The sequence below is a fragment of the Podarcis gaigeae genome, assembly GCF_964106915.1.
Source record: "Podarcis gaigeae genome assembly, chromosome: 2".
Classification (NCBI taxonomy): Eukaryota; Metazoa; Chordata; class Lepidosauria; order Squamata; family Lacertidae; genus Podarcis; species Podarcis gaigeae.
In genome coordinates, this window is record NC_139679.1 from 67,830,859 (window position 1) to 67,857,601 (window position 26,743).

Below are 26,743 nucleotides of genomic sequence, written 5' to 3' on the forward strand. Positions count from 1 at the left end.
GAATGGACGTAACTATACAGTGGTTGCCTGAAAATGGTCTTCCCACCTTTCTCCAATACAGTGGTATCTCGGGTTACAGACGCTTCAGGTTACAGATTCGGCTAACCCAGAAATAGTACCTTGGGTTAAGAACTTTGCTTCAGGATGAGAATAGAAATCGCGCGGCGGCAGCACGGCAGCAGCGGGAGGCCCCATTAGCTAAAGTGGTACCGCAGGTTAAGAACAGTTTCAGGGTTAGAACTGACCTCCGGAACGAATTAAGTTCTTAACCCGAGGTACCACTGTATTCACAAATCTGGCTTTCCTAATTCTTCAAGTACTTAATTAGCTGCCCCTGCCACACAATGCTCGTCCTCACGCACATAGCTCTTCCTTTCACATCACAATGTTCCCTGTTATTTCCTTGCCAAAGTACACAAAATAATGCAACCCAGCCTCCAGTAGAAATAATTTGTAGAAATGCCATAAGAAGAAAAACCAAAGGTACTGCTACCACTGCTGAATTGTCTGACATGCATGAAACTGTAAAGTTTCAAGCACTTGCTCAGTGGTTTGGTGATGGCAGCAGTATAAGGCCTAGCTATATATTATGTGAGGATCTGTGATGTTATTGTAAATAATAATAATAATAATAATAATAATAATAATAATAATAATAATAATAATAATTTATTTATACCCCGCCCATCTGACTGAGTTTCCCCAGCCACTCTCGTCCGCTCCCAACAAAATATTAAAAACACAATAAAACTTCAGACATTAAAACTTCCCTAAAAAGGGCTGCCTTCAGATGTCTTCTAAAAGTCAGATAGTTGTTTATTTCCTTCACATCTGATGGGAAGAATTTCCACAGGGCGGGTGTCACTATCAAGAAGGCCCTCTGCCTGGTTCCCTGTAACCTCACTTCTCTCAGTGAGGGAACCGCCAGAAGGCCCTCAAAGCTTGACCTCAGTGTGTGCAACATTTTTCTATCTCTGCTGCATTTCATTGTCTGCTGCTTCCAGGGGGTAAGGGTCTCTGAATGCAATGACCTCACGTTTTAGTAAATGTTACCTGGGAATCACACAAGGCAGATAAGGTTTAATGGCAGCTGTGCATTCTCTATGCATAACATCTAGCTACGCCTTAAAACTCTTTTCTGCCAGAGAAGGTGTTTTCTGGTTCCATTAGAGAGGTGTTCTTGACTATTCTTACACGTTTTCAAATTCAGCTGCTCTAGCCATGCTGCATTAGTTTTTATGGAATACACATTCTCATCCAAACTGGAATGTGATTCTGACACACATCTCAATGTGTAGGCAAATCAGTGTGGTGTAGACTGAGGGCCAAAAAATCTGTAGAGCAGTTTGTCCTTGCAGGAAGCACATGGGAATTTGGTGAGTGAGGTGGGGCCAGTGCCTGCTATTAGTATATAAGTAAGAAAACAATATGGAAGAGTTAAATGTAGCAACCACATAAATATCAAAATAGCATAAATATTATTATTAACTTAATTTATTTTACTCTTCACTGTAAGGAAAAATATTTCATATAACAGTTTCTCTTCAAATTTTGTTTACTAAGTCACAGGGGGAAATCATCCATTCATTCTACCATCACCCCATTTTTCCTCCTGTATGTATGGTTTTATCAGCCATATCACAGCTCAAAAGAGAATCACATCATTGGCATCAACTTTATTTTTGTATTATCAAAACGATCATGAAAACACGAGGAGATAATTGAAGCCACATATATATGTGCCCGAGTGTAAGCATTTAACAAACTTGTATGGCAGACTGAACAATGAATCCCAAGTTTGGTAAAAAAATAGCCAAGGGCACAGCAAAGTTTGTCATCTTGCAAAAATTAGTGACAACCGAGCCCTATTGGATTACTTTCAAAAGTTGTCCAAAATCTTTTCCTCAGATTTGCTCACAATTTTATCCTGCCACAGGTTCTTTGCTTATCCACAACTTACAGTCTCTAAGATGGTCATTTTCTATATCAGCCTGCCCTACCCTGGTACCCTCCAGATGTTTTAGACTACAGTTCCCAGTATTGGCTGCTGCTGATGGGACTTATAGTCCAAAATATCCAGAGGGCACAAGATTGGGGAATGATTTATTTATTAACAGCTTTCTATGCAAACCTATTAAGCCACATGACTGTTTATTATTTGGGAGTATTTTTAAAATAAAAAAGTATTATTATTATAATCATCACATATACATTCTAGAAACAAAGATAACCCAAACCCATACTGAGGAAAAAGAACTTTCCCTGGAGACCCCTGAAAATACATGATGAAAACCTACATGCTACATACACCACTACTTAGAACAGTATACATCTGTAAAACACGTTCTTATCAAGTGATCCACAAGCTAGTATGAACCTTTCAAACTGGTCTTTGGTTTTCTGGAGTATTTGTGAGTGAAACAATGCTCACCATCCTCCAGTAAAAACAAAAAAAATTCCTTCCAGTAGCACCTTAAAGACCAACTAAGTCAGTTCTTGGTATGAGCTTTCGTGTGCATGCACACTTCTTCAGATACAGTGTATCTGAAGAAGTGTGCATGCACACGAAAGCTCATACCAAGAACTGACTTAGTTGGTCTTTAAGGTGCTACTGGAAGGAATTTTTTTTGTTTTGACTATGGCAGACCAACACGGCTACCTTTCTGTAACTGCATCCTCCAGTAAAGTGTTGTTGTACTTTCATTTATGCCCCATCTACTAACCCAAGTTCTCAACGTAGTTTACAATATATTTAAAACACAACAAAATAGACAATGATAGTTTCTCATGGAAATGACATTCAGATGAGCAGGTTCTTCAAGCCATTGGGTTCACTCAGATTTTCAAGCTACTGATTATGTTTAATGTAATTCTTTAATGTAGGGATGGGGAGCCTCAGGCCTGGGGGCTCTTATGATGTGTGAATTGAGGGGTTTTTTAATCACTTGTTGCTTTGAAATTCACATCCATCAGCATGGGCCTTTTCATTCCCTGATTTCTATTCAAATGCTTTTTAGAGAACAAATGAAATGAAGTCATAATAATAAAAATAATGCTATACATGTGCATGGCGGAGAAAGGGTATCCTGAATATGGATTTTGTGTCAAGGTATTAGAGAGAGAGAAGGAGAGATCACCTTAGTGACCCAGGTTTAACTATAAAGCATATTTTTCAAATGAGCAAACTTCTTAAATAACGTGAAAGGGGCCCTTTTCCCCCTTAATGTGCGGAAAATGATACAAGTTACTTTGCAAAGGAAAAAGTGTGCTAATGTGCCAACAGCAATTGAATTCCACTGGCCTTCTATTCATTAAACTTCCATTGCTCTGCACATAATTCATCTCAGCTCAGTTATGCTCCTCAAGGGTCTGCTACTAAAATAAAGAAGTAATCACTTCTATGTCGCCAAATAAGGTGCACTTGGCTCCAGACATCCACTTACAACTATTGACAAAGAAAAGCAGACACACAGTGCCAAAAAACAAATGAGGATTCTCTCCCCCCCCCCCCACATCCAAACTGGCTATTGGAAGGCAGATCCAAGGTGCTGCACTTCAAAGGTTCCATTTTCTTAAGTCTTTCATGCTTACAACTCACAGGAACCTCAATATTTACTAAAATTCCCAGGGAGTGTTTTGCAAATTTAATAGGTTCTGACTGCTTAGGCTAAGTTGTGCGCTTGTAGTTCAGTTTAAGACCACATATAGTTTGCAAGAGAGATGTTCCAGGTAAGCCTGGGGAATACTCCTATCTGAAACCCATGAGAGCCATTGCCAATCAGTGTAGATAATATTATCCTAGATGGGCCAGTGGTTTGAATCACCATAAGGCTGTTTTCTTATGCCCTTAACATTGGAAAACATTAAGCAAGCATGGACTTAGCATAGCAAAATTTCATTTTCTTCCCTGTCATGTATATTGTCTTAAAGGTAAAGGACCCCTGACCATTAGGTCCAGTTGTGGCTGACTCTGGGGTTGTGGCACTCATCTTGCTTTATTGGCCGAGGGAGCCGGCATTTGTCTGCAGACAGCTTCCGGGTCATGTGGCCAGCATGACTAAGCTGCTTCTGCTTCCCGCCGGAGCAGTACCTATTTATCTACTTGCACTTTGACGTGCTTTTGAACTGCTAGGTTGGCAGGAGCAGAGGCCGAGCAACGGGAGCTCACCCCGTCGCGGGAATTCGTTTTTTTTTATTATAATATTTTTTATTGAGTTTGTGAAATACAGAAAAAAGAATAAAGAGCATATTATAAGAGTAAAGTAGAAAGGTTACAAATTTTCTTGTTCTTTTTTCCAAGTCTACTGGACTTCCCCACGTCCTCCCAACCCTGCATTCTCTGTGATACATAACATCAGCAATTTGTTAACTTATTTCAATACTTGTTGTATCCTTCGTTTTATCATGTTACCCAATTTCAAATGTGTTATAACCCAAATCATGTACATTTTCATTTAAACACAATAAAGTTGTTTCATTATTCTATCTCTGACTTCTTGTGCCTTAATTTCCATTTCTTTAGCTTAACATTACTGAGGCTAGAATTTCCTAAAAGGTGCATTTTTTAACATTCATACAGCTTATAGTGTTTTTTCAGATAGTCCTTAAATTTTTTCCAGTCCTCCTCAATTGTTTCTTCTCCCAAGTCTCGGATTCTGCCAGTCATTTCGGCCAGTTCCATGTAGTCCATCAACTGCGTGTGCCATTCCTCCAGTGTGGGTAAATCTTGTGTCTCCGTCGCGGGAATTCGAACCGCCAACCTTCTGATCGGCAAGTCCTAGGCTCTGTGGTTTAACCCACAGCGCCACCTGCATCCTATGTATATTGTCTTACTCAGCTCTAAATATGCAAAGGTGGAGGGGAAAGACAACACTTTCTAACCAAAAAGAAAAAGAGCAAGTGGTGTCGTGATCATTTGAAATGATAGGCAAGAGGTGATACAGCATGGCATTCCATTGTCTTCTTACAGCGGGGATGAGGAGCTTCAGGCGGGGCCTCCATAAAGTTCCTTCCCCCCCCCCAGGTCTTTCTAGACCACATCCACCATGCAGGCTACACTCTTTCCTCAGGCCACACACCCCTCTGGCTCTGCTTTCCACCCTTCTTGAGCATTTTGTCTGTCTGACATTAGTTCTTGAATCATGACAAAGTGCTTCGCTTGACAGGATGGAGAATAGAGAGGGGTTTGGCTCCTGGCAAGTGGCCCTTGGGCTGAAAGGCAATGTGGCCCTCAGGCTGAAAAAAAGTTATTATTTCATAATAATAATAATAATAATAATAATAATAATAATAATAATAATAATACAGTCGTACCTTGGAAGTCAAACGGGACCTATTCTGGAAGTCCGTTTGACTTCCAAAACGTTTGAAAACCAAAGTGTGCAGAAGCCCCATCGGAAGCTGCAGAAGTCCCGTCAGACGTTCGACTTCCAAAAATAGTTCACAAACCAGAACACTCACTTTCGAGTTTGTGGCGTTCAGGAGCCAATATGCTCGAGAACTAAGCTGCTTGAAAACCAAGGTACGACTATAATCAAAATTTAAAGGTGCTCAACACGAAAGCACCTGGTCCTATTTACGTGTGATTTGGTGGGATTTATCTGTTTTAGGGGGCTTATCACACATTGAAATTTCATTCACTTCTGCCAAAAAGAAAAGATTTTTGAGATTTGTTCTTAAAAGTAAAAGCGGTATAGAAATGAAATTAATAATATAAATAAAAGATGCTGTAGCCATTGTTTGATTTTCCAATAGCGAATGGGGGCCAGAAGGGAAGGAAGGGAGACAAAGATCATTCAGATCAAGTATCTGATAATGTTTTCTAAATCACCAAATGGGGGTCTGAACCATATCTACTTACTACAGCTAAAGCTAAAATACACTTACCATTTTTATGTTTCTTAATTTCAAAATTAGATTTTTGTTCACTAGTATTTCTTGTTTTGTTGATTTCATCATGATGACTGTAAAACTCATGATATTATTTATGGGGTGCAGGATGTATTTTTAAATGGAATTTGAAAAATTTAGTGATTTTAATGGAACTGGAACCAGACCAATGGCATTAAACAAGAATGACTCGCTTTGACCATATCTAGTTGACCACTGTGGGAAACAGGATGCTGAAACAGATAGCTTTGGGGGACTAATTCAGCAGGGCTTTTCTTATGTTCTTATGACCCAGAGGATCATGAGTACAGGGAGGTTCACACAGAGCTCCTGTATCTGCAGAGTTCCCTTTTAATTTCCATGGAGAATTTGCTTGTATAGAGGAGCGTGCATGTAGTTCAGCTTTCTCTGCTGAAATAGGATGCAGAGTTTTGTGCGCATACTGGAACTTCCACATCTGTGACACGATTCTTTTCAGACTGGCAGTCACTTAGAAGCTCTATGACAATATCTGCATCTTAGGCAATCCTAGTTTTAGATCCTATAATTTTATCTATTGGTTTACTTAAAACTAAGTTTTGTTGAACTCCATGGGGCTTAATCCCAAAGAAGCAGGGATAGAATTGCAACCCCAATATGAATTCAGCAAAGGGGCTGAGTTCTCCTCTAAACTCCAAACATGAGAATGTTTGCATTGGGAAGTTCAGGGTCAACCTTAAAAATTTCAACTTCCTAAAGAACCAAACAAATAGAACTTTCAGTTCATTTCCCTTCAGCCCTGGTCTAGAGAAGATATGTCAGAGGAGAACCACCTTTGCAATAATATTTCCAAGACCCTTAATGGTAGCATATAACTGATATCTACCACCATTAATGGATACATTTTTTAAATGCCCCATTCATATAGAACGGCTCAATGAAAATATTATTCCATTAATGGTTTGCAACTGCAGTAGAGCTCCAGTGGCAGAAAATTGCTCACCAGGGATATGAAATTGCGCAGACAAGCCCACATGAAAAATGCAAGCTTACTCATTAAAATTGCTGTTATTTTAATATGTGCTTGCTGCTGTCACTCAGGTATTGGCATCCCACCTCAGCCCCCCATGCCAAACTTGCAAGGGAGGCCATGCACTTTTCTTGCAGCTGAAGCTTTGGTGCTCAAGAGAATTTCTGAAGGTAGATTTATTGGAAGAGATCAGGTTACAGAATACCTCACTTTAGGCTTCCCCTTGAAATTAATGATGCTATTAGGGATACTGAGGCTCCTTAGAGCTGTCATTTTAAATTATGACCATTCTTGCTTTGACACAACACCACAAGAGCCTTTCTCTTTAAGAAGCAGTGGTATGGGAGAAAGGTGTCTGATTCAAAACCCGAGAACAGTGTTCAAAAGGGCAGATATTTTCTTTTCCAAAAGATTAGACTTGACTGGAGTTAATAGCAACATATGTGTTTCTGTCCTCAGAGAATTCTGCCACTTTCTGAATCTAGTTCTGTAAGGCAACAGGAAGAGGATATCAAAACACCCACAGAGTGACTAGGAATAATGGTTAATTATAGTGTCATAGAGTGAGATACCTGCTTTAAAGGAGTGTGTTAACCAATCTTCTCGCCAATGGGAAACAGGACTGAACAGTAAGACCCTGTGGGCAACATCCTCCTTTCCTCTTCCTGCCAAAATGAGGAAAGCCGTTTCCATGGAAAGCAAAACAAGACGTGGAAAATAACAGGTATACACACAGAGGTTCTTGAAAGGAATGTTCATCCACAGCGATTCAGAAAACATTTGAAATCGCTGGTTTCTGGCAGGCCCCAATTGTACTATACTTATGTGGACTACTCAAAGGACAGGCAGACATGACACTGGTGGCAGTGCTAGCTAGTAGACAAATGGTTTTGTTTTGTTTCAGGGCCTGCATATGTCCCTAATATGGTTGCCCAATCATCCTCACAACGCTCCTGTGAGGTAGGTTAGGTTGCGAGACAGTGACTGGCCCACAGTGAGCTTTGTGGCTGAGTAGGAGCACCCTGATCTCCTTGGTCCAAGTCCAACACTCTAACATCTCTACATCTCACCAGCTTAATCGTAAAGGCCTAACTACATGTTATGACAGATATGCGGTGGTGGTTAGAGTATGACATCTCCCTGTTCTCCTTGATATCTCCCCTTTCTCCTTGAAACATTTAATTCTATTTTTCCAAGGCATAATGTTGTTTCTTCCCCACCCACTCTCTGTGTGACACAGGCTGTCACTGGTGGGTGGGGAAGCAATGTTGTGTCTTCAGACATGGAAACTATTGTGGCAAGTAAGAAAAAAAGTGCAAAGAAGCACAATACGATATCACATCATGGGTAGCTGAAATAAATTACGTGTTGGAGGAGAAAAGGGAAAATGCAATGCAAAGAATACTTGACATAACAATGTCATATCAAACTGAGAGATTAAAGGTTTTCCCCTGTGTTTTGTTGTTTGGTATGCCCTGGGCTCCACCCTTTCTGAATTCTAGCCTAGCTCTGAGAACTTAGTTTTTAGCTTCAGTTCATTTACATCTCTTCCCACTATGCATGACCACCACAGTTTCAATCATTCCAACCTTCCCTGCTCCACGGCAGGTGGGAATCAGCAGCTTTTGACTCTTATGGAGACAGTCACTGGGCAGATCAGCCATTTTATTGCCAGACAGAAGTAAGAAAACACAGAGGCAGGGGGAGAAGATAGCCCACATAACCTCTCCCCACTGGTTGCTGTACCCACCCAGATGCAGGGTAGTTGCTTGCTTGGTTGTCGCTGGCTTCCACAACTCCTCCTTATAAGCCATTGGAAGGAGTCTGAAAGCTTGCAGCATCTCGCCAGCCCCATCTGCCGCCCATCTGAGCTGATTGCTGGCTATGCTACTGTAGAGTAAGGAGTTTGTCTTGTGGCTCCTTCCTCCCATTTCCCACAACGAACTAACCAATGAATTAAGAAAAGGAAGCTGTGGGAAATTCAGATGGGAAGAAGTCCACCTATATATTATGGTGAGAAGGGGAAAACTCAATGGGTGTCTATGATAGCATGCTGTTTGCCTTTTAAACTTTGATGCAAGCTTCCATTTTACATGCCAAAGAAAAATAATTTGTCTGAAACCCAGCAAAATGGTTAATTTCTTTTAAAATATTCTGAGGGCCAACACCCATATCTTCAGAATTGTTCTTTGCGCGCGCACACACACACACACACACGGTGAATCCTTTAAAAGAGGCCCCATAGATACAGAGTATGCATGTTCCATTGGGCCTCTTTTAAAGGACTCACCCTGTATATAACATGCAGTGTAATCACTACATACCGTATTTACTCAAATCTAATGCACCATCAAATCTAATGCGCACCCTAATTTTCACGATGTAATTTGGTAAAAAAAAAAAGGTGTGCATTACATTAGAGTAAATATATAACCTATATATTATATGCCACAAATGCAGATAAACATTTAAAGATACATGTCCATGAATAGTTGTATGATCTTTATTGTCTTCTGGTTGCAGGAATAAGTTTTTTTTTAACGTAATTAATCCCTTGAAATCATCTCCGACATATTATTATTATTATTATCATTACTACTACTACTGCCCCCACGATGGGGTGAGCTCCCGTTGTTCGGTCCCTGTTCCTGCCAACCTAGCAGTTTGAAAGCACGTCAAAGTGCAAGTAGATAAATAGGTACCGCTCCGGGGGGAAGGTAAACGGTGTTTCCGTGCGCTGCTCTGGTTCACCAGAAGCGGCTTAGTCCTGCTGGCCACATGACCCGGAAGCTGTACGCCGGCTCCCTTGGCCAATAAAGCGAGATGAGCGCCACAACCCCAGAGTCGTCCGCGACTGGACCTAATGGTCAGGGGTCCCTTTACCCTTTACCTTTACTACTACTACTATCACTACTACTACTACTACTGCTGCTGCTGCTGCTGCTGCTGCTACTACTTCATTTGGTTATATCACACCTTTTTCATTGATAGTAACTCAAAAACTCTTTCTGAAATAAGAGAAGCAGGTCTTCATAGTGAAAACTGATTACTTTCTTGCTGTCTTTCTCCCCCTCTTTCAGGATATCCATTTCACAAAAATAACTATTAAAAGAGAAAAGGAAAAAAGTAAGCAAATGGTAGAAAACCTCTTCTTAGTGTTCCCAGTTGTGACCTACAAAAGTCCCATCTCTAATCTCTTGCAGGAGAAACTCATAGCTTTTTGTGATGTTTAGGGATTTACAGAGTTGGAGGCAGTGAAAGCATTTATTGCTCTAATGGCAGTACAAAAATTGTCTGTACTTTGAGAAGTTGTATGGCAAAATTGCTCCAAACAACTAATGCCCTGTCCCTCTGCACAATGAGCAATTAAAATGAAGTAAGCTGTAAAACTTGGGCAATGCATTTTAAAATAACTGTTTCATTTCCAAAATTGTTAAACTAACACGTATGAAATATATATTGGGTTGTATCCAGCAGCATCACTCAGCTGATGGTAAGGTTTTGTTGGCAGAATGGGGAGGGAAGCAAGTTTTGGCAATTTACCCTTCCCTCAGCACCCTCATGCCCCTAAATCTGCTCTTTTGGGGGATCCTCTTTTTGGGAATTGTCCAAATTTAGAGAGGTGCAAAAGGAAGGGGAAATTGATGAAAATGGCTTCTCTCCCTAGTCTGCCAATGGAACCCTTACTACATGCTGAGCAACACTGGTGGACGTTAAACCCTTTTCTCCTTCAACAGTTGCTTTAATAAACAGCCAGGAGCCAAGTTTCATTACAACTAAGGATTAGGGATGGGAAAATCATTTTCCATTTACGTACATCATGTTCTCATGTTTTCAGTCTAAAGTTCTGTTCTCCACATTTCCACATCAGTTTGAAAAGTCCTCGTGAAAGTACACCCGCATTTTAGTACATCTAGCACTAATATACACAGGATGGTATGCAGTTTTCCCTAAGATGCACATTTTGCAAAGCAATTTCTCCTAATAGAATTTATTTTTTTGTTACGTAGGTGTCACGAACACCTGGATTTTTATGCACACTTTCCCCCAGTTACATGTATTTCTGTACACATTACTTGGCTGAAGAACTGCACTCACATTCCTTGAAGTGTGAATTTCAAAGTATGGAGGTGCTCCATTTCTCAGAATGGCTCAAACTAGGTAGGTTCATCTTTAAATGTGGACTGAATCAGATTTCTCCCTCATTCCTACAGAGGATGCAATCCACAAAAGCCCTTTTGGAGGTTTTTTAAAGACTTCTTTTTGGATATTCTGTTAGGTGGAATAGCCTAAAATACTGCATGTAAAATGTGGTAAATTTCCCCTTTCTCCTGGGCATGGTCGGCCAATTGGTGTCAAAGAAGGATAGAACTTTCTTTATGTATGCTACAACAGCAGCAAGAATACTTATTGCAAAGTACTGGAAGACACAGGATCTACCCACTCTGGAAGAATGGCAGACGAAGGTGATGGACTATATGGGACTGGCAGAAATGACTGGCAGAACCCGAGACCAGGGAGAAGAGTCGGTGGAAGAAGATTGGAAGAAATTAAAAGACTATCTACAGAAATATTGCAAAATTAATGAATGTTAGAATGATGTTGGATAGAAATTAAGTGGTTTCCAGCTGTAATGCTTTAAGAGACTATGGAGAAAAAAAAGGTTTAGAAATAGGTTAAATTTATTAATAAGGATTTGCTGAACTAATAATTTGAATTGGAATACAAAAAAGGGAGGTATGAGGAGGTCTGGGAAGTAAGTTAATGAAAAATAAGTAATGGAAACTTTATGTGTTTTTAATTATTTTTATTTTTGTATTTTTGTTATTTTTTCTTTTTTTCGTTTTGATTTTTATTGTATTATTATTGAAAACTTTAATAAATATTCGGGGGGGGGGAATTTCCCCTTTCAAGAGGGATGGAGCCACCATTTACCTACTAGTCCTCAATGGAAAGCAGAAGATCCATTTATCTTGATGATCCCTTACCTTTTTTTTTATTCCACAGGCTGTATGCGCTATGGGGCAGCACTGTGTGTGGCCCAAGGGCTTTATACTGCCCACAACTGAGGTGCAGTAAATTGGCCCCTTTCTTAGAAGAGAGTTAACATTCTGTAGCTTTTTTCAGCATGTGTGCATGTTACATATAACACTTTAAAGATAACAGGATCTTGGCAATAAAAGGGAGCTTCCTTAATGGTTTTTATGATGAGTATACATTATCTGTTCAAGCTTAAGAAAACAGGTGCAAGATGGCATTTCTAATTCTGTTAAGTAACAAAATCAATGCTTCATGGGCTCTGTTGGTGCCTATGGCTGCAATCCTACACCCATTTATCTAGGAGTAAGTTCCACTGCACTCAGTGGGACTTATTTCTAAGTAGACACATATAGGATTGCACTGTCCATTACTAGGTGTGTGTTTTGTTGTTTTTTAAAGAGACAGACTATGTAGAGTCTTTAGCTATATGAATAATTGAGGCCTCTTTTGAAATACTGCTTGCTTAATAAGGTTTTATTTATTTTATTTTTATTTTCTGAAATCACAATGCTATTTCCACCCCATCACTTAAAACACATACCACGATTTGCTGCTTTCTCTTGGTCAAGGGCTGAGTCTGTAGCTCTGGAAAGTTCCCAAACATATTAAGCTTCTTTATTGAAAGCAAATGGAGAAAGTGGGGGGGGGGGAGAAGGAGGGAGCATCTCTTGCTGAGCAGAAGCTGCATAATTGGATTAAAATCTCTCTGTGTGTACAGTATGGGGATCTGAGGACCCCTGCTGCCCTTTTGATTCCTATGGAGATGGCAGGCAGAATGCAAGAGCATCGCTGATGGAAACGGGAGCCAGAGGTATGCAGCACAATGTGATTTGCCATCCAAAGCCTGAGGATTTACCCAGTCGCGGCTTCCCTGGAGGAATAAGCAAGCGCCTTTCAGCAGCTGTGGAAGGGTGACCAGCAGTGCTCATTAGAAGCTGGTCTCTTCTGGTACTGAATGCAAATTAAGGAGCCATGTTTGTGGTTCATTAGCAGTCAAGTGGTTTGTCCAAAATACATCTGGTAGTTTTAGGGGTGTGGGGAAGAGAAGATCCACGGCCTAAGATTCCTTATGCATTTCAAATCACTTGCCCCAGCTAGCCTTTGATCTCCCTGTAATTTAAAATAAATGTGGGCTTCAAGTCCCTTTAAAGTTGTCAATCTTTTTCTGTGTGAAGGATTTGTGACAAGCCAAAATGTTTGTATTTGTGTTTGTTTTAATTTAAATTGCCCAAAAGCTAGAAATGAAACAAATGTGTGAGTCATCTAACTTGCAAAAATTAACACATTAATATAATATAAAATAATACAATACAATACAATACAATACAATACAATACAATACAATACAATATATAATATAATAAAATAAATATAATATAATATAATATAATATAATATAATATAATATAATATAATATAATATAATATAATATAATATAATATAATAAATATACTGTAATATAAATATATATATATATTCAACAATAAACGTGACCTATCATTATTTATCTTTATAGCTGCAAACTGTTCACCAATAAGACTTTAAGGTTTAGCCCCCCTCCTTAAAGGTCCAGAAGAAATTTAACGGGGTTTCATATGACCTTTTAAGTTCATAGAAATCTAGGGCAAAGTTTGCTCAGGATAGACAAGGGACTGATTAATGAGTTAATCAGGATCTTTTGGATAGCAGAGCAACTCCCATCAGCCCCAGTCAGACTGTGGTGCAACTCTATAATTTCCTTTTTTAGATAAGGCAACCAGAACTGTCCACAGTGTTCCAAATATGGCCACATCATAGTCTTGTATAATGGCATTATGATATCAGGAGTTTTGTTTCCAATTCCTTTCCTAACGATTCCTGGCATGGAATTTGCTCTTTCCACTGCTGTTGCACACTAGTTTGACATCTTCATTAAGCTGTTCACTACGAACCCAGGATGCCACTCCTGGTCAGTCATTGCCAGTTCATTCCCCATGGGCATATATGTGAAACTATTATTCTTTTTTTGCCACAACATACATCACTACATTGGCCATTTTACTACCCATTCACTCAATTTGGAAAGGTTCTTTAGGATCTCTTTTTATTTTAATGACCCTAAAGAATTTACTATCATCAGCTACCTAACTACTAACTAACTCTAGATAATTTATCAATAAGTTAAAAAGCACAGGTCCCAAGACCAATCCTTGGCAAACTCGACTTTCTGCTTCTCTCCATTCAAGGGACTGTCCATTTATCCCTACTCTTTGCTTCCTGTTACTTAACCAGTTTCTGATCCACAAGAGGACCTCTAAACTTACCTCTTTGGTGAGATACTTTGTTGAAACTTTTTCAAAATTCAAGTGCCGAATGTCACCCAGATCACCTCTATCTATATGCTTTCTAACACTCTCAAATAGCTCTAATAGTTTTATGGGAAAGGATGTGCCCTTGCAGAAGCCATGTTGGTTTTGCTTCAGCAATGCTTTTTCTTTATGGTTGGCTATTTTATCTTTAACAATACTTCCCACCAGTTTTCTAGGGGCAGGCATTGAACTAACCAGTCCGTAATTCCAGGATCCCACTTCCACTCCCAGATCCTGGGGGTGGGGAGGGAAGTGCCATGCTTTCTTAGAAGAACAGCAATTTCACATCTGAGTTCTTTGACCTGGAGATTTGTCAATTTTTATTTTGTCTATTGGGCATAGTACTTCAGGAGCAACCCCACAGAATTCAAGACTTCAAAATTCAGGTCAGAATTTCAGAAACTGGGCACAATCCACCAAGTGCTGCCACTGAAGCATTATTTAAATGGCCTGATGTTACACGGAAGCGTTGCATTGGCGGATTTGGCCAACTTACTTCAAATTGTCACTGTAGTGACAGAAAACAGGCTGTGGTGGGTCCTAGTGGAAGGTACTGAATAGAAACAAGCTGTCAGAGGGATGGTTGGCTACTTGCACAGGAGGCTTTTATTTTAATATGAATTAAGCATCTGGAGTCAAGCCAGTAGCAGACTGTGTCACCTTTTTGACACCGCAAGCCACTTGTGAATGGCTTTGTCTCATTGTTGCTGTTTCTCAGCTTCCCTGTTTCTCCCCGCACCCCAGTCACCACACACACACACACACACACACACACACACACACGTTCCTTGGTAATATATACTGTATGTGCTAAATAGGATTAGCACTTCCATAGTCTGTGCAGGCTTCTTCTCTCCCCGCCCCCCTCACACCCGCCAGCACACACTTCACCTGTCTCCCATCCTCAAGCCCCAGCTCCTTCAGTGGCCTGACACAAGCCTTATGTAGAGTTTAGCTTTCTCACTGTAGGGCAGCTGGTAATGTGAGCTTGGCTGAAAAGAAGCCTTTCAGGCTCATTGCTTTGGAAGAATAGACGGGTGTCTGCTCTGCAGCTTTCCTTTTTTGATAGGAAGGGATAATCCCTTCCATAAGTCAGGGTTGTGTCAAAGCTGCAGAGAGAAAGAGAGATCAGGGGGCTCTCCCAGGATACAGAAATAGACCAGCCTTCCAGCCTAGGACATTCTGGGTTTTTGACAGCTATACCACTTTGGGGTTGGCATTTATTAATACCCAACTCATTTTAATTCTTCCTATTGAGGCTTGTTTCCCCACTCTCCCTTCCCCCAAGGCACAATAAAAATATCTTCTTGAAAAGTGTTTCTAGTTAAAAAAGAAAAGAAAAAGAAAATGAAATTTTGAATCCTAATCTATCTTTTTGGACAGAGTCGGCCTCCCTATATGTCTTATTTGTTCTCAGAACATCCGGAGGAGCAATCGATTCTTGTTTAGTTTTATTACTTATTTATAGCAAAATGTTGAAGCTCTTACTAGCTAATTTAAGAATCTCCACCCCCCAAATGAAATAGCCCTATGAAAGTCATCCTGTGTGAGAGAGAAAACAAAGATAAAGACTTTGGTAGTTGCTGGTTAGGTAGAGAAATAGCCTTGTGATGTATGGCGTGTGGTATTTTCATTCAATGCATGGGATGGTGGGTTTGACCATTTAAAACAGTGTTCAAAGGGTTTCATTCTCCCACTGCTTGCTACCCATCTCCATTCTCCAAGAGCAAGAAAACTGAAACAATTCAGCAGGGGCAAAAGTAGGTTGAAAGTGGAGACAGCTCTCTTGGTATGGGAAAATGCCTCTGGATGTTTCCTCTTGCCTTCAACTGCTTATAAACTGAAGATACTTCAGAGAATTGATGACACCTGAGTCTTTCTCCACCATGTTCTGCCACTGAGATGGGTCTCAGATTGCCTTATCCAAGTAAGGCTTTTGTAACTTTAGCAAAGCCTGGCTTCTTAGTTTCATACCACTGATGGACAATTAACAAAACTGCATGCAAGAAAGGGCAACATACATAAGTGTGATGTGGATTTCTTGTTTCATGTGCTGTTAATTTTATCCTGTTAAATTTTTAGTAGCTCCTGGGTTACCTATTTAATACTGACTCTCATAAACCTAATAGGCTATTGCCTTCCACATAAAATGGTTAATGCTGAAATGCATTAATGAGTATAAAAGAAATCCCAGGTCTTCCTTCATATATTGCTCTTGGAGCATTGTGTCAGCAAGAGTTTGGTTTGGAACTCTTGGGTAGCTGGTAGTTCATGTCAGGCTTGTAGCATAAAGGACTTTGTCAGGGCTGTCAATCTAAGAAGGACTCAAGCTTTAAAGTTAGAAATGTTGAGCAGTGGCCTTTGTCATTTCAGGAGTCCCTGCATCCATCCCTGCTGAGGATGGCTCCCTGCTAAGCTACACTGGAGGCTGAATTAACCATTTACATACTGGAAGTCACTTCTTCAGAAGCTGAATGAAACTGATATAATGAATGAAACTTGTGTTCTGGAAATCCATCTCCCGCCTGTCCCCTGTATGGTGTGTGTGCCTTCAATAAGCGTTTAACAGGCAGAACTTACAGACTTTTCCTTAGCATGGGGAAGACATTACCTGGTCAATTTGTGATGTGTTTGCTGGCTGAAATAAGAGTTTGGGAACTAAAGACTAGGGCTTGAGACTTAGAAGAATAGGCTTGGTGGAAGTCCATTGTCTTAGGGTTCCAGTCTTATGCATACATAGTAAGAAAGTCCCACTGAAAGCAGAGAGACTTGATTGCCAGTAAACATACAGAGAGCCAGGCTGCTATGTTATGTTCCAGTCAAATTACCTTCTGTTAAAAATAAAAACCAACAACCAACATTACAATGGACAGGGCTTTCGCTATTAATTATTAGAATCTTAACATATACAAACATGTTTCTCAGCAGCTATTTCATTTATGTATGCAACTGGGGTGTATGAAAGAAACTTCTCCCAAATGCAGAAGTGGGGCACCAAGATGGGGTCAATTGAAACATGTATCATTTAGAAACCCTATACATGAAACAGAACAGTAGATTTCTGTGTTGCCCCTTTTCTGCCTTTTGCATTGCAGTTTGTTAAATTTACGGTATATTATGTGCTTTCTTTCAAAAGGAATCATACTTTTCTATCAAGCAGAAAAAAGATTATTGAAGTCTGGGACATTGCACATATGCAATATAAAAGCTCATGCTTTTGGAGGCATATATGTTTTTTGCTGTTCCATCACATGACCAGTCTTTCTAGGTAGCAGGTGTGTAATCTGACCCATACTCATTTGCCCAAGCCCCTGACTGAGCTTGGTTATCAGTCCAGATCCTAATCCAATATGTACTCCGTATTTCATCACAGTGGCTGCATTGTTAATAATCTGTTAAACTCTGCTTTCACAGGAAACAAAATAAATAACATCACATGAGGTTATAGATCACAAGGAGGTTAATATTTTTCCATTAAACCTTGGGAATCCAAGGGTATTAATTCTTCACTTAAATCTAAGCATCTGTAATTTCTTTAGAATACTGTATTATTTGATAGGTTTCATTTTATTTGCAGACAAATGGGGAAGGACAATAATCATTACTTGGTCATATATTTTAAAGACCCTTCTGGTCATCATGCTTTGGTCAGGTTAGTCTACTCCTAAGTGATCTATGGAAAATGAATAGCGATGCCTGCTTCCTTCAAAAAAAAACCCAACATCTCTGAGTTATTATTCTAGAACTATATGAAATTCATATGTATCCAATATTTAATCTGCCAGTTTCTCAAAAACTAATTGGTATGTAGCAGCATAATGCAAACCAGCCAACATTCTGTTTTGTACTTGGAAATATGGAATAAGCAAGGCCTATGTTTGAGAAAGGGTGGGAGTGGGAAAATCTTGGATCCTCTCAGCCAAGGGGGTTGGCATGCCAAGATGATCACTGTCAGCAATGCTCCTGGAAGATTTCTTGCCCCATTGTTGTGGGATGTGATTAAATTACACCATTTTCATTTTTTCCATCCCTCACTCTCACCACTTAAAATGGTTTGTCCCATGCAATCAAGCGTGATCTTCAAGTTTTAGTTTGACTTTTTTAAAAAACAAAAACTCTTAAATCAATAAAAGTATTTTGTGGGATAGGGATAAAGGGAAGAAATTAAATGGGGATCTATAGTAATTCACTTAAATTTTTCTGTAGAATCCAGCAGGGTTTTACTGCAAATAGGCCACAATGAAATTCATACCATATCTCTGAATTGGGTGACCCCCCCCCCATTTTCTTCTCTTCATGTATATGTGGAAAGCACCATGATGTTAGCTCCATCTGTCCATAGATGAGTTTGGAAGGCTGCATCGAAAAAGTGCTGTACAGAAACAGGGTGAATGGGAGGGCAAGGCCATCTCTGCTCTCTGCAAAACACTACAAGAAAACCAAATAAAACTGACCACAGCTGAAAATGTACTTTCAGCTGAAAATGGGTCGGGATAGGATCCAGTGGGACCTTTATGGGGGGGGGGGATTGCCACAAATCACTTACCTGCCAATTTTTAACATAATTTTTAAATAAAAAAACCTCGTTTTATACCTGGAAAAGTATGGTAATCAGTTGCAGTGCAATTTTGTAAAATTAAAACATCAGCACCAATAGCACCATTTAATAAAAACCACCAGTAGATTTTTTAAAAAACAGAGCAATTCGCAATATTTTAATGTGTAAGAGAGTTAGTCTGAGTGCTGCCTGCCTTGTGAGTGGCACTTCACTGCCCCCCCCCCTCTCTCTCACAGACAAACACACACATTGTTGGGGTAATTTTTTTAACTCTTTAATAATAATAAAGAATTTATTTCTTTTGGGTTTATTTCTTTTGTTGTGGCCATTTTCCCCCTCATGATCTGGAAGTTTTATTTTAATTTGAATAAAAGGCATGTGATAATTTCATGTCAAGGGCCTGCATTTTCCTGTGCTTGCAATCAATATTCCAATCTAGAAACGTTTGTTTTAAAGTGAAACTGTCGGTTTCTTCTGCTTGCGCATGAAAAATTGTCACTGGCGGAGTGGCTGCCTGCTTAGAAGCGGTGAGCTTGAGGTAATTAGCTTGCAGAGTGCAGCTAGTGATCCACTGCAGGCAGCTGGTCCATGGGACTGAATGTCAGACCCTGTTTATCATCTACACTGCTAGGCCCAATTTGGCACCAGTGGTGGCGGCTACTCAGGGGAAAAGACTAGGCCTGAGCCAGCATGGATGATTAATTATCTTTCACATAAGCAGTGGCCCTCTGAGGTCAGAAATGAGGCCTCGGGGCAGTGAATATATGTAGTTTCCTTTATTGTGCCTGAGTTTTGTGGTTGCTTAAAGGAAATCAGTATTATTAGTCTCCTGCAGTTTGGCTAACCCTTGTGCTTAAGAAAAGACTAGAAAAATTGAATTTTATTGGGGGGGGGAATTCGGGGACAATGTGTTTGTGTGTGTCAAATGTAAAATCAACATATCCATATCTAGCAAGCTAGCTAGTTAGCTACTGAGAGAAGTTTAGAATTTGAAGGCTATTTTCAGCTGACCAGGCCTAAGTTCAGAAAGCACTATTATGTGCTTGCAACAGTTCCCTTCTCTCCTGCCCTGCTTTGACACATATGTATCCTTCTCTCAAGCACTGCCGAGTACTCCATTACAAGAGTGGCTTTATAGATTCAGAGGACCACTATTATCCTCTTCAAAACGTGGCGCATGTAGAGGGAAGGGAAAGTATCAAGAAGCACTCCAATTCGGGGAAACTGCCATTAATTGTAGGTCTCATCTCCATCCTGGAAACTTAATGCCCTCAATGTCAGGCTTCTTGACAGAGGATAGATGAGGCTGCACTTTTGCCTTCTGAAAATGCAGTACTTTCATAACCTCGTTGTGACCCTACACAACGTTCAGCCTATCTAGGCTTAGCTGCATGTGGAAATGCATGCACGAGCAGGTGCTGCAAAAGCAGCTGTTGAGAGCTTCCATTGAACACACGGAGAGAAAGGCCAGTGTGCGATCTCACCCTTCTCTATCCCCACATTGATTCCCAGTTACATCACGTGAATAGAACTTCCGGCTTATAGCCAATGCAACACTAAGTAAGCATCCTATCAGTGCAAGGATTCCTTCTTGTGCAACAGGTCTCCGCCCCACTTCTCCCCTCATGCACACTCTGCACCCAGTGGCGTAGCAAGGTCAGGTGGAAAATTTCTTGCCACCCCCTCCATTGAAATTTGGTTTGACTTTATTTCAAAAAAAATTGTGCAGCCAGAGAAGGCTGTGCACGCCAAAGCCACAGGGTCTCTCACAGACGTCTCTCACAGTGCCACACAACATTTTGTCACCTCCCCCTCAGAGGTGACACCTGGGGTGGACCGCACCCACCGCACCCACCTTGCTCCGCCTCTGTCCGCACCCTCGCCAGATCTGCCTAGAACTGGGTGTCAAATCTTTTTTTTAAAAAAAATAATAATATTTATTAACAGTTTAAAGACTATAAAAGAAAGAAAAGGAATTCAACAAAACAATACAATACAATACAAAAACAAAAACACTACGTAACACTAACACTAAAACATTGAATTAACAAAACAAAACAAACACAATTTAAAACACATCCAATAATTTCAGTATCTTATCTTTCATTCACTTGTTTCCATGACCTCCTCACACCTCCCTTTTTGTATTCCACTTCAATTAACTGTTTCAGCAATTCCTTTCCATCTTCCTCTGTTTTCTGTCCTGTAATTTATCTTAACTTATTCTAACCTAATTTTTTCCCTTTAATACATTAAAAATCTATTTGTACTTAATTCCTTATAACATTTCTGCTAAAGCCATATAACTTCATTCCAACATTTTTCTAACATTCATTAATTTTACAGCATTTCTGTAAATAATCTTTAAATTTTTTCCAGTCTTCTTCCACAACTCTTCTCCCTGGTCTCGGATTCTGCCAGTCATTTCCGCCAGTTCCATATAGTCCATCAACTTCATTTGCCATTCTTCCCAGGTGGGTAAATCTTGTGTCTTCCCTGGGTGTCAAATCTTTGCCATACCTTTGCTTTCACCAGCAAGTTCACTGCCCTGAGCTTTTCAGGCTGGGAATGTGTATGCAGCTGCCTACCAAATAGATGGACCATTGATTAATTTATTTACAATCTTACACTTCTTTTCAATATGAAATATCATGGGATTTCAAAAAATTGGGAACTCTCACTTTTTGTCCTGGATGCCTTTGGTCTCTTTAAACGCAGGGTTGGGAACCTGTGTCTCCCACCCCATGCCCCCTGCTGCTGCTGGACTCCAACTCCCATCAGCCCCAGCCAGCATGGACAATGATCAGGGATGATCTGGGAGTTGTAGTCCAGCACCATGCTAGAGGGACATAGATTAGTTGCAATTGCTCATCAGTTGTAGTCACTAATGCATTCCAGGCATAAGTCCTGGCTCTGAAAACCACTCCTGAAGCTCAGCTTCTAAAGTGCTGGGTGCACTTTAGGAAGCAACTTTGCAGTACTTCAGAATGATCCTTTATTTCCTAGCAAATGGTCCTTTAAGTACTACTACTACTACAACAACAACAACAACAACAGTATTCATTGATTTCAGGAGGGCTAATGTCAGCCAATTGCCTGATGAGGTGCTAGTTTCCACCCAAAGTTTACTTCTCTCCCTCTCTTTTCTTTTTTTCAAAAAAGTATTGTTTTTCTGTCATTCTGTATCAAAGCAAGAAAATACTGGCAAAGAAAAACAAAGGAGCTACTCCATGAATAGGGCACGTGCATCTGAAAGGAAATTCAGGACTGCTGGTGTGGCTTTACAGAATCATTTCCACTCAATAATAGTAAAAGAGAGAGAGAACCTTTCACAGGAAGATCTGTGACCTTGGCTCTCCAGAACTGGTTAACCTGTTGTGTATATTTCACAGATGAATTCTGCCCCACGATTTCTACTTTGCTCTACCCTGTGACAGAGAGACACGCGCAGCATCTGCTGTTCATATTCCTTCCCAGGCTCCAAAAGCCAATCTCGTGGTGCCAAGGGAAGCAGTAAAGAAGAAAAGAAAAGAAATTATGCAAAAGAGCTGAGAACAGATTTACTTTCCCAGCTGCTCTTCTCCCACCCTAATCAAGGGCCTGCCTGAGAAAAGCCTGTCTAGATTTCATTTTTGTCTATTGGATATTTTCTGAGCATAGCCCACCGATCTTTGGAATTTTCCACATTTGGGAAGCCTGCAGCAGCTCATAATGAATCGCTCTTTAAGAGTCAATCTCTAAATCATCTCAGAGGCAGTTCTAGGACTCACCTTTTGCTCCCCTGCTCTCCCTGTGTCCTGGGCTGATGTAGTTTGCGATCAGCAAGAGAGAAGCTGAGCTGCACTGCTTCTCGACATAAAGGAGGCTGGCTGGTGATGTTAACAGCAACATATTTTCCTTGACTCCCTTTAAAATTAATATATTCTTTTCTTTCTTTTTTTGTCTCCATCACAGCATGAGTTTAGCACCATTTCATCTTGTCATTGGGGAATACCCATCAGGTGTGAGTGATCGTGGCATTTTGTTGGGGGGGATTTGTACAGGCTGCAATATTGAAAGCATTTACTCGTGATTAATTCACTGGATTACCTGAGAATAAGGGGGCAGCCAGAGCAACATTCATGTGTTGCATTTAAGTAAACAGAACTATTTTTTTTTAAAAAAAAAGTTTGCATGCCAGCCTCCAGCCATAATTCCAGGGTGGTTCTCACATTCCCTTGACATACCTCCAGAATAGAGAACAAACCACATCAGCTCTGGAGCTGTTTTAGCTTATTATTCTCCCATTGGAATAAATGAGCAGGAAGCTATTCTTTTAAATAATAATAAAGAGGGCCCCATAAAATAGGAGAAAAATGGGAAAAACCACGAGTTCCACCTTCCACCCTGCCAGCATGAGCATGATAAAGGTAAAGGTAAAGGTACCCCTGCCCGTACGGGCCAGTCTTGACAGACTCTGGGGTTGTGCGCCCATCTCACTCAAGAGGCCAGGGGCCAGCGCTGTCCGGAAACACTTCTGGGTCACGTGGCCAGCGTGACATCGCTGCTCTGGCGAGCCAGAGCCGCACACGGAAACGCCGTTTACCTTCCCGCTGGTAAGCGGTCCCTATTTATCTACTTGCACCCGGAGGTGCTTTCGAACTGCTAGGTTGGCAGGCGCTGGGACCGAGCAGCGGGAGCGCACCCCGCCGCAGGGATTCGAACCGCCGACCTTTCGATCGGCAAGTCCTAGGTGCTGAGGCTTTAACCCACAGCGCCACCTGCGTCCCTTATGAGCATGATAGGGTATAGGAAAAGGATGTTCACCCACTGTTGGTTCTTCAACCATGATTTTGTTGATCTGTAATTATCGAAAACCTTGTGTGACAAAAAGAGATGTGCAGTAAAGAGATCATGGGATATGTGTCATGGTAACAAGTTGTGCAGAAAATTGTCCACATGTACACTATAGCCATAGGCTGGCACAAATCATTGAAATCAATGATTACTGGTATAATGAATTGAAAAAAATGTTTAAAGTAACTTTTGTAAAAACAAACCCAGAAGCCTTTTATTAGGAATTATAGGTACCGACATTCCAGAAAAGACTTTTCATGTATGTGACAACAGCAATGTGGATGCTACAAAGTCCCTACCAGAGAGGAATGGCAAGCCAAGCTGTTGGACTATGCTGAAATGACAAAACTGACTGCAAAAACGTACAAGACAAGAACAAATATCTGCTGGAAATGTAAGCAAAAGGAAGGCACCTTCTATCATATGGGGTGGACCTGTAAGGTTCTAAAAGCATTCTGGGAAATTATGTACCGTATTTTTCGCTCCATAAGACACACTTTTTCCCTCCTAAAAAGTAAGGGGAAATGTCTGTGCATCTTATGGAGTGAATGTGTCGTCCCTGGAGCCAAATTGCCCAGGGGCAAAAAGCAGATCGTGCTCTCTTTTTTTAGAAAGAGGGAAGGGGGTGTTGAAACAAAGCCACTGCTCAGCTGATCAGCAAGTGATCGGGAAGGGAGATAAGGGACTCTAGTGATAAAGGAGGCTGCCTGGGAGGGGGGAGGTAAAGACAGTGAACTTGCAAGGAGAGGAGACAGGAAGATTAAAGCAAGGAGGAGAGAAATTAGAAGAAAAGGAGGAGCAAAAAACTGCTCCAGCTAAGGAAAAGACACTAAGGCAAACAAGAGGGAAGGGGGTGTTGAAACAAAGCAGCTGAACAGCTGTTCGGCCAGGGATCAGGAGGGAAATAAGGGACTCCAGAGCTAAAGGAGGCTGCCTGGGAAGGGGGAGGTAAAAGCACATGGATCCTCAGGATTTTTGCATTGGGTTACCCCAAATTCACCATCAGATCACATAGCATGCCCGTGGCTACAGCCTGCACCCAAAAAATCACGCATCCACTGTTTCTTGGGGCCGCAATGGCGCAAAAATATGGTTACAAAGCACGGACCCACATGGATTCTCAGGACCCACATGGATTCTGAGGATTTTTGCATTGGGGTACCCCAAACTCACCATCAAATCACATATCATGTCTGTGGCCACAGCATGAACCACAAAAATCATATATCCACTGTTTCATTCAGAATATTTTTTTTCTTGTTTTCCTCCTCTAAAAACTAGGTGTGTCTTATGGTGCGAAAAATATGGTAATTTATTTATTAGACTGTGGCTGTGTCTGCACCATGCATTCAAAGGACATACAATCCAGGAACAGCAGTTTATCTGTCACAAAGCTACAATCTCCAGCACCCTTAACAAACTACAGTTTCCAAGTTTCTTTGGTGTGTGTGTGTGTGTTTTAAATGCACTTTAAAAATGTAAGGTGTATATGTAGCCTGTGTCGTAAGTGTTCTAATTGCCAAACAAATACGGTGGTACCTCAGGTTAAGTACTTAGTTCGTTCTGGAGGTTCATTCTGAACCTGAATCTGTTCTTAACCTGAAGCACCACTTTAGCTAATGGGGCCTCCCACTGCCGCCGTGCCACTGCCACATGACTTCTGTTCTCATCCTGAAGTGAAGTTCTTAACCTGAGGTAATATTTCTGGGTTAGAAGCGTATGTAACCTGAAGCGTATGTAACCCAAGGTACCACTGTATCCCCATTTCAGTTTCTATTTTGTAGTTTAACTCTTGAAGCCAGATGAACACAAGAAGCTGCCTTATACCAGGCTAGACTGTTTGTACCAAGGGGATCTACTCTGACTGGCGATGGCTTCCCAGGGTCTAAGTCACAGATCAGCAGCTACACTAGGGTCCTTCTGTGTGCAAGGGGATGGAACCTGGCCCTTCCCTTGTGCTGCGATTTTGTGAAATGATCTGGCCTTATTTTTAACCAATTCCATTTGCATGCATTTGATAAAACATCAGGAATGCTGAATGGACACTTGAAAGAGTAAATAAAGTAATTCTTTTATTTTGTTTATTAAATTATCATGCAGCCCATGATATAAAGTTATTTGGGTGGCTTACAATTAAAAAAAACTAAGAAAACAATTTGAAATAATAAAGACACAAAAACGTAAAATCCAGAGCCACATAAATGCAACTGAAACACAGCTGGGTGCACACACAAACACACCAAAATCTAGAAGATTTTGTATCTGAAGAAGTGTGCATGCACACGAAAGCTCATACCAAGAACTAACTTAGTTGGTCTTTAAGGTGCTACTGGAAGGAAATTTTTTTGTTTTGACTATGGCAGACCAACACGGCTACCTATCTACACCAAAATTAAAACACAGATTTTAGTGACATGTTAGCTTTTTTTACAAGCTGATGCTTCAGTCAGACTACTTCTGCCAATAGAGATCAGCTCTAGCAATAGTTGTGCTATTATTTATCCATGTTCCATTAGCATGTGTGGAAGGCAAGAGAGGCTCAGTGTCATTTTGAATTGGTCATCTCAGTTTTTAGAAAAGTGGGATATGCTGGGCATACTCAGGAGTGGAAAGTGTCAGGAGCAGTGAGTGGTATGGGAATTCGACAGGAACCAGTTTGTTTTGTGAGTTCTATGTGCACATTCTGAGCTGGTTTCAAATTGTAGCTTTCCAGTCAATCTTTAAAAAAACAACAGGGCACAATAAAATGAAACGTTCTTGTGATTTGTGCAGTTTTTATTCTATTTTTAATCAGTGGAATCTTTTCAGTCATTGCTACCTAGTTAATCTTAAAGCTAGAATATGCATATCATTCTCTTTAGCAACAAAAGGAAATGGGAAAGGTTAGAGGTTAAAGTTCCCAGCACAATATTTCATAGGGTTATTTATTGAAGTCTGAGTCCTTGAAGAAGTGGATGCAATTATTATGCCTACCTGGTTTTGCTGTTTTCATTCAGTAGCATTGGTTCGATTTCCAAATGGTTGGGCAGTCTTCCCCAACCTGGTGCCCTCCAGATGTTTTG

General features: G+C 40.6%; 1 protein-coding gene across 1 annotated transcript in view; it reads left to right on the plus strand.

The window, feature by feature from the left end:
- Positions 1–17,361, plus strand: part of LOC310838669 (uncharacterized protein) — a 138,733-nt gene extending 121,372 nt beyond the window's left edge. The window contains exon 3 of the transcript XR_014561110.1: positions 16,661–17,361. The gene's annotated coding sequence lies outside the window, so the exon portion shown is untranslated. The remainder of the gene's footprint in view (positions 1–16,660) is intronic.
- The last annotated feature ends 9,382 nt before the right edge of the window (positions 17,362–26,743 follow it).